The 8,879-nt window shown below is 68.2% G+C and overlaps 1 protein-coding gene across 1 annotated transcript in view; it reads right to left on the bottom strand.

Annotated features, from left to right (window-relative positions):
* Positions 1-8,879, bottom strand: part of CACNA2D4 (calcium voltage-gated channel auxiliary subunit alpha2delta 4) — a 101,747-nt gene that overhangs the window by 19,037 nt on the left and 73,831 nt on the right. The gene's annotated exons all lie outside the window — the stretch shown is intronic.

Genomic DNA, 8,879 nt, shown 5'->3' with positions numbered 1-8,879 from the left:
AGACCAAGCCTGTTCCCACCCCGGGGCATTTGCACCAGCTGCCTTCCTCCCTTGGGAACGCTCTTCCCTAGAACTTTAGGAGGAGGAGGCTCCTTCTCATGGTCGGAGCTCAGCCCAAACAGCATCTCCCGGGGCGGCGTCCTGACTTCCCAGATGACGCAGTCCCCCCTGCGGCCGGCGGCGTTCACCCTCTATCTCATCACTCTTTTTGTTTTCTAAGATGCATGACTTATTTACTTTATTCTCATTTATAGTCCGTCTTGCCCCATTAGAATGGGGGCTAAGAGCAGGCGGGAGCAGGGGGGTTGAGTTCTGACACCTAGCACCTAGGAGAGCACCTAGCACGCATCGGGGCTCAATAAATATTTTTCAAGCTAAATAAGTGAATGCTTGTGAATTCCACTGAGTCAGCCACTTGGCCGGGAAGCCAGTTCTGCAAGCCTTCCCCTTACGTCCGGTGTGGGCCCCTTGCTGAACTCCTTCATCCACGTGGAGCCCCGCCCTTCTGTAGATGCGGGATGCGATGCTAGCGATCTAGCCGGGCTCTGGTGCCCTCGAGGACCCAGGAGGGAACCCACAAAGAGACGGGGAATTCAGGTGAGACACAAGAAGAGCCTCCTCCAGGGAGGACTGTTAGCCGTGCTCTGGCACGCCTGACGGCTTTTGCCTCGGGGCTCGAATTGTTTCAGGTCCTTCTGTTCAATGCCTGCCTCACAGCCCAGATCGTGCTTTTCCACCCCAGACGCCGCGAGAGCCCAGCCTTCTCCTGAGAGACTCCAGGGCGGCCCTCGGCCCCCGTTCCCTCGCTCCAGTGGACGCCAGGCGGGCCACCCTGCCCCCAGCACCTCCTGGAAGCCTGCTGTGTGCAGCAGAGAATAGCCCTTGGTGCTGGGCTTTGCAGACAGGGCAGAGCGCATAGTGAGGAGAGAGCCGGGCCCGGGCCGAGGGCAGGCGAGCCCTCCATCCTTCCAGGCTGCTTCCTCCTCCAGGCCTGTGCTTGGCGGGTCCTTGTGTTAGAGCCCGACCTCGGTCCCCAGGGGGACCTACCACAATCGGATGGAGGAGGAGCGATTGGACCCCCTTCCTCCCGCCCCAGCCCTGCCCGTCCCCCACCTGGGGGGCCGAGTCCGCCTACCCTCTGCCTGCCTTCCTGCAAAGCAGCTTTTCTTTAAGAACCGGCCTGGCTGGCAGACAAAGAGCCTCAATGAGGCCACGGGCGGCAGCCGGCTTATCGAGATGAGATGCGCCTCTTTGCTCTGCGTCCCGGCTGTCACCTCCTTGCTGCTTTGTCATCACACACGCAAAACAAAACAGCTGTGCTGCACACACAGAAACCCTCCCGGGCGGCGGGGGGGGCGTCATGCCCCGGGGGGGCCAGAAACTCCATCTTGCCCCTCGCCCTCCCATCCACTTTGTCCTTGAAACCCAGCTGCAGACTGTGCTGCCCTGTACGAGCGCTGCGGGGTCAGCGGGGGCCCGTCTTTTAGGTACCAGCTGGGGAGCCGGGGCCCAGGGACCCCAGGGACCTGGTGGTCCCTCCCTCTCACTGCAGGGCAGCCCCGGGCTGTGGGGCCAACAGGCAGCTGATGGCGGGTCAGCGCGCAACACAGTCCAGCCTCTGGGCCCCTGACACCCGGCGGGGCTCTTTCTCCCGGCTCATTCCTCACTCAGCCTGGCGAGGTGGACGCCTCTTCCGGGGGAGCCCCCAGTGTAGGAAAGGGGGTGAACCACCCACAGAAAGCTGCCACGCGTCCTCTGTGATACGGGTCAGAGAAGAAGGTCCCGCGGGCACTAGCCCGGGACGGTGCACCGGGACGCGAGGTCTGGTTGAGTTTTCAAGGAGCGGGATGTACCCGGTGGGTGAGGAGAGGGTCCCAGACTCCAGGAAGGACACGCTCTCCTGCAGCTGGGGGACAGGAGGCGTGTTTGGGGGCAGGTGAGGTGCGTGTGACGCGGGCGTGGGGTGGGAGACAGGGAACCCCTGCTGTGTCGAGCGGCGGAGCAGACAGGAGAGGGTGTAGGAGCGTCCTGAGTCAAGGGGGCCTCTCAACGCGCACCCAGGGCTGGCGGCGGACCCCCCAGCAAGCAGGCGAAATGGAAAAGGCATGCCAGAAACAGGCCACGTGTCCGGCTGTCAGGCAGGTTTCAAGAGATGCCGGGAAGGTCACCTGGGGCCCAGCTCTGGCCAGCGGCTCCTCCCCTGACTTCCTCCCTGGCTTCCTTTCCTTTGGATCAACACTTGCCTTCCCTTGGAATATCCATTTCTCCCCCTCCTTTGTCCTGATTGGCTGGTAAAGACGGCTCTGCGTTCTTGATACCAGTCTCTTCCCATCCAGCGAGAGCCAGGAGCCGAAGCCCAGGCCGGGGAGGCGGGGCTGGGTTTGGCCCCCTCCTCAGGGCTCACCCCAGGGTGCTCCAGACAACCTGACCCCAGGCCCCCGGCCCAGCCTGCCTGCATTTCCCTCCCCAGATAGCCCCGGTCTAGGGTCACGAGGCTCAGTGACCTCTGCGTGACCGTGGGCCACCGGCTGCGTGGCCTGGGGCCCCTTTCCGAAGGACCACCAGGCAGATGGGCCCCCGTGCACCCCTCCAGGTACCCCCTCTGGAATAAGCCGCCCCTTGACAGAGACCCGGATCAGCTTTCCCTTCCTACAGGCAGGGTGGGAGATACTGCCCCCACCTCCGAACAGGATTCAGACCCAGCTTCCCTTGTCCCCTGGGTCCTGCCCCTGTGTCCCCAGAGGCAAGGGGAGAGGGGACAAAGCCAGAGGGGGCGGCAGCCAGGGCAGGGAGAGCCTGCGGAGGTGGGGAGGGAAAACAGAGGGACCTGGCAAACGGTCCTCCTCCCGCCCGAGTTCATGGCCGCGCCTCCCCCGAAACGGGAGCGTTCGGAGGGTGAGCGCCTCGGTGTGGCCTCCCCGTGTGCGCGCCTTCCGTGCGCCCGCCTTCCGTGCGCCCGCCTCCCCGTGTGCGCGCCTGTGGCCGTCATCACGGATATTCCCCCGCTGTCACTCTGCTGCTCTCTGCTCCGCACACGCGCTCCCCTCCCCGCCGGCCCCCCTGCACGGCTCCCGCGTCCCTCCCTCTCCTCCTCGGAGTGTCATTGACCCGCCGCCACCGCCGCCGCCCTGGGAGACGGCCTCAGGCGTCCCTCCCGCCGGGGCTCTGCCGCCAGGTCCTGCTGGGGGACCAGGCTGGTGCCGCTGCGCTCGCCGTCTCCTTTCTCCAGGAATCCCGGGAGGGGCTCACTGGACGGCTCAGACCACCTGATTCAGGGCGCTCGCTGGGGTGCGGAAGGTGAGTGCCGTGCGCTGGGCAGGGGCGCGGGGCGTGCAGGCGCCAGGCTTGGGGCCGAGCCCATCTCCGCTGGGTTCCTTGCCTGCACGGACAGCTGCTTTGCCTCCGGCCTGGCGGCAGTGGCTGGGGCGGGGGCCATGCTCAGGACCGGACCCCTGGGCAGCCAGAGGACACAGGGAACTCTGACCTCCCAGTGTTGGGGCCGGGAGCTGGGATTCTGCTGGGGGAGGAGGGGGAGGAGGCACTGCCAGTGCCGGATGACAGGCCCGGTGGCATAGAAACCGGTCCCTGCAGCATGGGGGGCGCCAGCCAGGAGCCCTGTGCCGCCTGCATGCCCGGCTCGGCAGGCAGGCAGCCCCAGGGACTTGGGTGCCAGGGGGAAGGGGGTGCTGGTGACAGGGCCGGCACACAGGACGTCTGTGGGGTGGCAGGCTGGAGGGCTGGCGCCGAGACGTGGGGAGGGACCAGGGGTGCTGACCGGCCTCTACAGGACACCCTCGGCGAGGCACGCTGGCCTCTAGCAGGCTGTCCTTGGACGGGGGTGCAGAGGGCCCCCCCAGCTGGACCTGAGTCCCCGGCTCGTATGGGGGGGCGTGGCCGGGAGAGGAGCCTCGGAGCCCTTCCTTCCTGGAGCTGGGCTCCAGCTCTGCTCCCAGCCCACCGGGCCCGGTGGGGCAGGGGTCCCCCAGCTGCACACCCGCTCTACCTACGAAGAGCTCAGGAAGCCTTGGGGGGCGGGGTGGACTCAGCTTCGGGGTGGGTGGTACACGGCCGGGGCAGGACAACGCAGGACAGAGGCCGTCTGACCGGGAGTCCCAACCTCCCGGCTCACTCTCGGGGCCCTTTGTCCGCTCCCTGAGCTGCTGTCCGCCTGTCTGGGGTGGCTGGTGGGGACACTGGCACCTGGCTGGCAGGCCGCCTGGGGCATTGCCTGGTCTGGCTCAGACTGACACCCGGCAGCTTAGCTGACGACGGGGCCGGGGGCGGGCTGAGCATGTGGAGATGGCCCGGGGAGCTCAGCCGGGAGGGGGCCCGCGGCCGTGTCCCCCCCGCACCGGCACAGGCTCCATCCAGCTTTGCCAGGAGAGGGAGACCAGGGAAGCCGGCTGGGGGTGGGGCAGGAGGAGGACGGGGAGCTTTTTCAGCAACCGATCTGGTTCCTTTGGGGGTTGGCTGGAAGCTGTGCCTGGGACAAGCAAACCCTGCCCCCATTTCCAGCCCCCGAAGCTGAGGGACACGGGGCGGGGGTGTTTTAGGGCTGGGGCGCCTGGGGAGGCCCCCCTCCTCCTACACAGATCAGGCCTCTCCACCCGCCTGCCCGGGTCCACCTCCCGAGCCAGGCCCGCGGGCCCAGGAGCAGCGCCTGCGAGGGTGATGGGGGCTTTTCTGCTCCGCTTCCCCGAGGGTCTGGTTGGGATTGGGGATGTCTGACAAGGAAGGATGACGAGGAAACGAGGCTGCAGGAAGGCGGGCCTGGGAACGGGGCACGCGTTTAAAAATGCACCAGGGGGTTTGTCTGTTCCAAGTACAAATTTAGAGATTTAAAAAAACCAGCTTCCGCGCTGCCTGGGCCGCGTGTGTTACGGGGATGCCAGGCAGGGAAGAGGTGGGAAGGGGCCGGAAGGCCAGACCGGCGGCTGCAGGTGGAGCGCGCAGCCTGGACGGCACCCCCAGGGCTCAGCGCGGGCGCCCGCTGTGCCCCTGTCCGCGGTCCGGGTGCCCCTCAGCCCGGCTGGGCGGGCGGGAAGGTGCTGCCCTCGAAGGCCCAGGCGCGGCCTCCGTCCCGGCCCTGCCGCTCACTGGCCCGTGACCTTCACCTGTCTGCACAATGAAGGGGTGCAGAGGCCTTGCCCCGGGTTGGGGAACCTGGACCAAAGGGAGATCCCTGGGGAGGGGCTACACGGCAGGCCAGCAAGACGTCCCGGGGGGCAGGAGCCCCAGGTCAAGGCACAGTGGGCGCTGATGGCCGCGCGGCTTGGACGCTGACTTGGGGGGTGGACGTGACCACGCAGCACCAGAGGAAGCGTGTGGACACCAGGCCCGGGTGGGCTTGCTGGAGGTTTCCGGCTGGAGACGGAGCCAACCCTGCCCGGACGAGGAGTCGGGGGCAGAAGCACAGAGGGGCCAGGGCTCCCCCCCAACCTGGGCGTCGGCGGGGGTGGGAGCGGGGCAGGCCGCTCCTCCCGTCGGGCAGGGAAGCCGTCCCCGCCCCCCCAGTCTCCGGGGCTGCCGCACCCCATGCGACCCCGCAGCCCCCCGCCCCGCAGCAAGACCCCTGCCTCACTCCCCACACTGCATCTGTGCCGGCCCGGGAGGAAGGCTGGCGGGGAGGGGGCGGCCCGGCTTGATGAGGGCACGCGCGTCGGGCGAACAGGGCAGAGGAGAGACGCGGAAAGGCCGGTCGGCCGTGACGGGCCGCACTAACGGGGGGCTGCGGCCCCCTCCCTGCTCCAGGAGCCTCCGCGGGCAGGCGGGCAGGCAGAGCCGGCCTCCAGGCTGTGCGGCCGCTGGCTGGGAGCTCTGTCGCCAGGCCGCGTGCGCCCGAGGCTGCGCTCTTCCGCTGGCCGCCCGTAGGCGAGTTACAACACGCCCCGAGCCTCAGTGTCCGCATCCGCAAAATGGTGTGAACAGCGCTTCTAACCCCAGAGAGCCGTTGCGGGGGCTGGGAGCCATACCCGCGGGCGCGGTTTCTCCCCATGCGGAGCCCTCCTGCAGGAGCTGTCACCTCCCCCGTCACCGCCGCCCCCGGGCCCCGGCCATCCCCTGCCGTGGCCTCCCGGGAGGTGCCGGGGGAGAAGTGACCTAGCCCGGGGCTTCTCGCCCGTAGGCGAGTTACGACACGCCCCGAGCCTCAGTGTCCGCATCCGCAAAATGGTGTGAACAGCGCTTCTAACCCCAGAGAGCCGTTGCGGGGGCTGGGAGCCATACCCGCGGGCGCGGTTTCTCCCCATGCGGAGCCCTCCTGCAGGAGCTGTCACCTCCCCCGTCACCGCCGCCCCCGGGCCCCGGCCATCCCCTGCCGTGGCCTCCCGGGAGGTGCCGGGGGAGAAGTGACCTAGCCCGGGGCTTCTCGCACGTGACCGGGTACGTGACTGGCCTGAGGTCTTGTTAGGAGGCAGATCCCGAGCCAGTCGGCCTGGGCCGGGTCTAGGAAGCTCCCGGCGAGGCTGGTGCTGATATAGCCCGGGAGCCACGCTGGCGTAGCAGAGGGCTGGGGCCCAGAGCCCATGTTTCTATTCTGCGGGGGTTGGGGGGGGGGGAGTCGCTCGGCCCGCGGCTCCTCAGCCCCATCCTCGATCCTGATTCTCTCAGCAGAGCCCAGTGAAGGAGGCTGGGGACCCCGCTGGGTCCACCCTCCTCTCCGCGTCCCTGTCCCTGGGACTGGGACAGAAATGCCCACAGGCTGTGGGGCTTGGAGCCCCGAGACCGCCAGCTCACTCGTTTCCGTTGCCCGTTCTCCCACCTGGGTGGGGACTTCCCTCCCAGACGGTGTGGATTTATTCCGCAGTGGCCACGCCTGCCTGAGCCGCTGTGCTCCTAGCATCCTAATGTAGGTCACCCCTTTCCTAACGAGGTAGATGCTTCTGGGGGCCGGAAGGGGTCCTGGGGTGGAGGTGGGCCAGAGGGCAGGGTGCTGGGCCCCACAGCGCCTGAGGGGCGCTTCTGTGGTCCCCAGGGAGCGCAGGCTACATCCCCATGGACCTGGGGGGCCTCGTTCTCGTCACGTTTCTCCAGAGACCCCAGGGCGTGGGTCTGAGTGTGGAAAGGGTCCTGGGTTGGGGGCGGCCCTCGGGGGGCTTCTCTAGACCCTGCTTCTCGGCCGGAGGTCCCGCCGCGCATCTGTCTGCCGGGGGCATGCAGGAACCGCGGGAGTGATAGCATCCGAGGATGCCGGAGGGCTGCCAGCACGTACGTGAGAGCATCCGTGTGAGTGTGTGTGTCAGCACGTGCCCGGCTGCACGCTCTCGGGGGGGGTCTGCATCACATGCTGTGTTGGGAGCCTGTGTGCACCCGCTCAGCGCACACGCGTGTCTCCCCCCAGGGGCCACTGCTGGGGGACAGTCACCAGGGAGCGGGCCTGCGTCCCTGGGCGGCCGTGTGACCAGGCCTGCTGGTCTCCACCTCTGAGCCTGGCTGGCTGCTGAGCCGCCTGACACCGTGTGGCGCTGTGAGCAGCTGACCTGCGGGTCCTCGCCGGCGAGGGGGGCGCGGGACCGACTCTCCTAGGGGTCGGGGCCGAGGCTCACGGAGAGCGTGGACGGCGTCCTCAGTGATGGAGGTCTGGGAGGCTGAGTGTGAGCGCAGCCCACGGTGACCGCCGTGGGACGGCTGCCGGCCTGGCACGGGCCCGGGCACAGAGAAAGAGACCCAGGTGTGAGACTGGGGGACCAAGAAAGAGAGGTCCCGCAGGCGCGCTGTAAGCCGCCGCCCCTCCCCGCGGACACAGGGCACTGACGTCTCCCTACGTCTACCTGGGGCTCAAGTCCAAGCTCGGAGGCCCCTAGACTGCCTCGCAAGACAATGTGTCCCGAATTCAGCAAATGTTAACTCTCCTCCCCTGATTAGGCCGGCCCCCACGGAGGGCAGTGTGTTCTGGTCATCACCTCCAGAGATAAGGAAACCGAGGCCCAGAGGGTTTCCGTGATTTAAGTTACACAGCGAGGGAGCGGCCGGCAGGGATTCGAACCCAGAGCCCTCCCTGACCTGGGAGTCTGAGCCAGGAGCCCGGGGGCCCTGGGAGGGTAGCTGGAAAAGACCCCTCAGCTGCTCTGGGCGTCTCCTCCGCCCCCAGCCCAGGGCCCCGGATCCATCCTGTAGGCATGTGGGTCTGCACCCCTCGCCCCACATCTGCCCGGTGCGACTCGGTCTGCAGCCCCGGCGAGGCTGCGAGGCCCCTGGGGGGGTGAAGCCCAGAGCGACGGACAGGCCCCCCCAGCGGTCCGCCTGCCCGGCGGGCCCCCACCCTGAGCGGGCGCCCTCGCCGGGACCCAGCTGAGGGCCCAGGAGGCTGCTTGGCAGCGGAAAGTGGGGGGGGAGGAGACGGGAGAGGCCCCCAGTGCCTGAGGGAGACCCTGCTCAGATGCTGAGGTTCCAGCGGCTGCTCCCAGCCCTCAGCTCCGCTCTGCTCTGCCATTGGCCCCTCGGGCTCCCAGAATTAAGGCGGCTGTGGGAGGGGAGCGGGAGGCTGCAGCCTGGGGCCCCCGGGTCCAGCGTGGCCACCTCGCAGGGGAGGCCGCCGGCCCAGCGCTGTCCGTTCGCCACCTCGCGCTGGGCCGGCGGCAGGGGGCCCGCAGTCCCCTTTCCAGCCCCTGTGACGGGCCCCTGGCCACGCCTGGAAGGGAGCGGGACCAGGACAGGGCCTGTGCCGTTGGGCTGGGGCAGGGCAGGTCACCTGGGAAGCGGGAGGCCCCCTCGCCCCTCGGGAAGAGGAGCTGCTCTCTGCGCTGCAGCCTCGCCCTCTCCCTGCCCCTGTCCCCCGACGGCAGCGGCTGCAACACGAGCCCCTGAGCTGATGAGGTTTATCCCAGACCTGCCGGCGGCGGAAGACAGAGCGCGGCCGCTCACCCACCGGGAGACCGCGG

The sequence above is a fragment of the Physeter macrocephalus genome, chromosome 6 (genome assembly GCF_002837175.3).
Source record: "Physeter macrocephalus isolate SW-GA chromosome 6, ASM283717v5, whole genome shotgun sequence".
In the NCBI taxonomy this organism is placed as follows: domain Eukaryota; kingdom Metazoa; phylum Chordata; class Mammalia; order Artiodactyla; family Physeteridae; genus Physeter; species Physeter macrocephalus.
The sequence above is the reverse complement of the archived record's forward strand: the minus strand, read 5'-3'. Positions and strand labels throughout refer to the sequence as shown.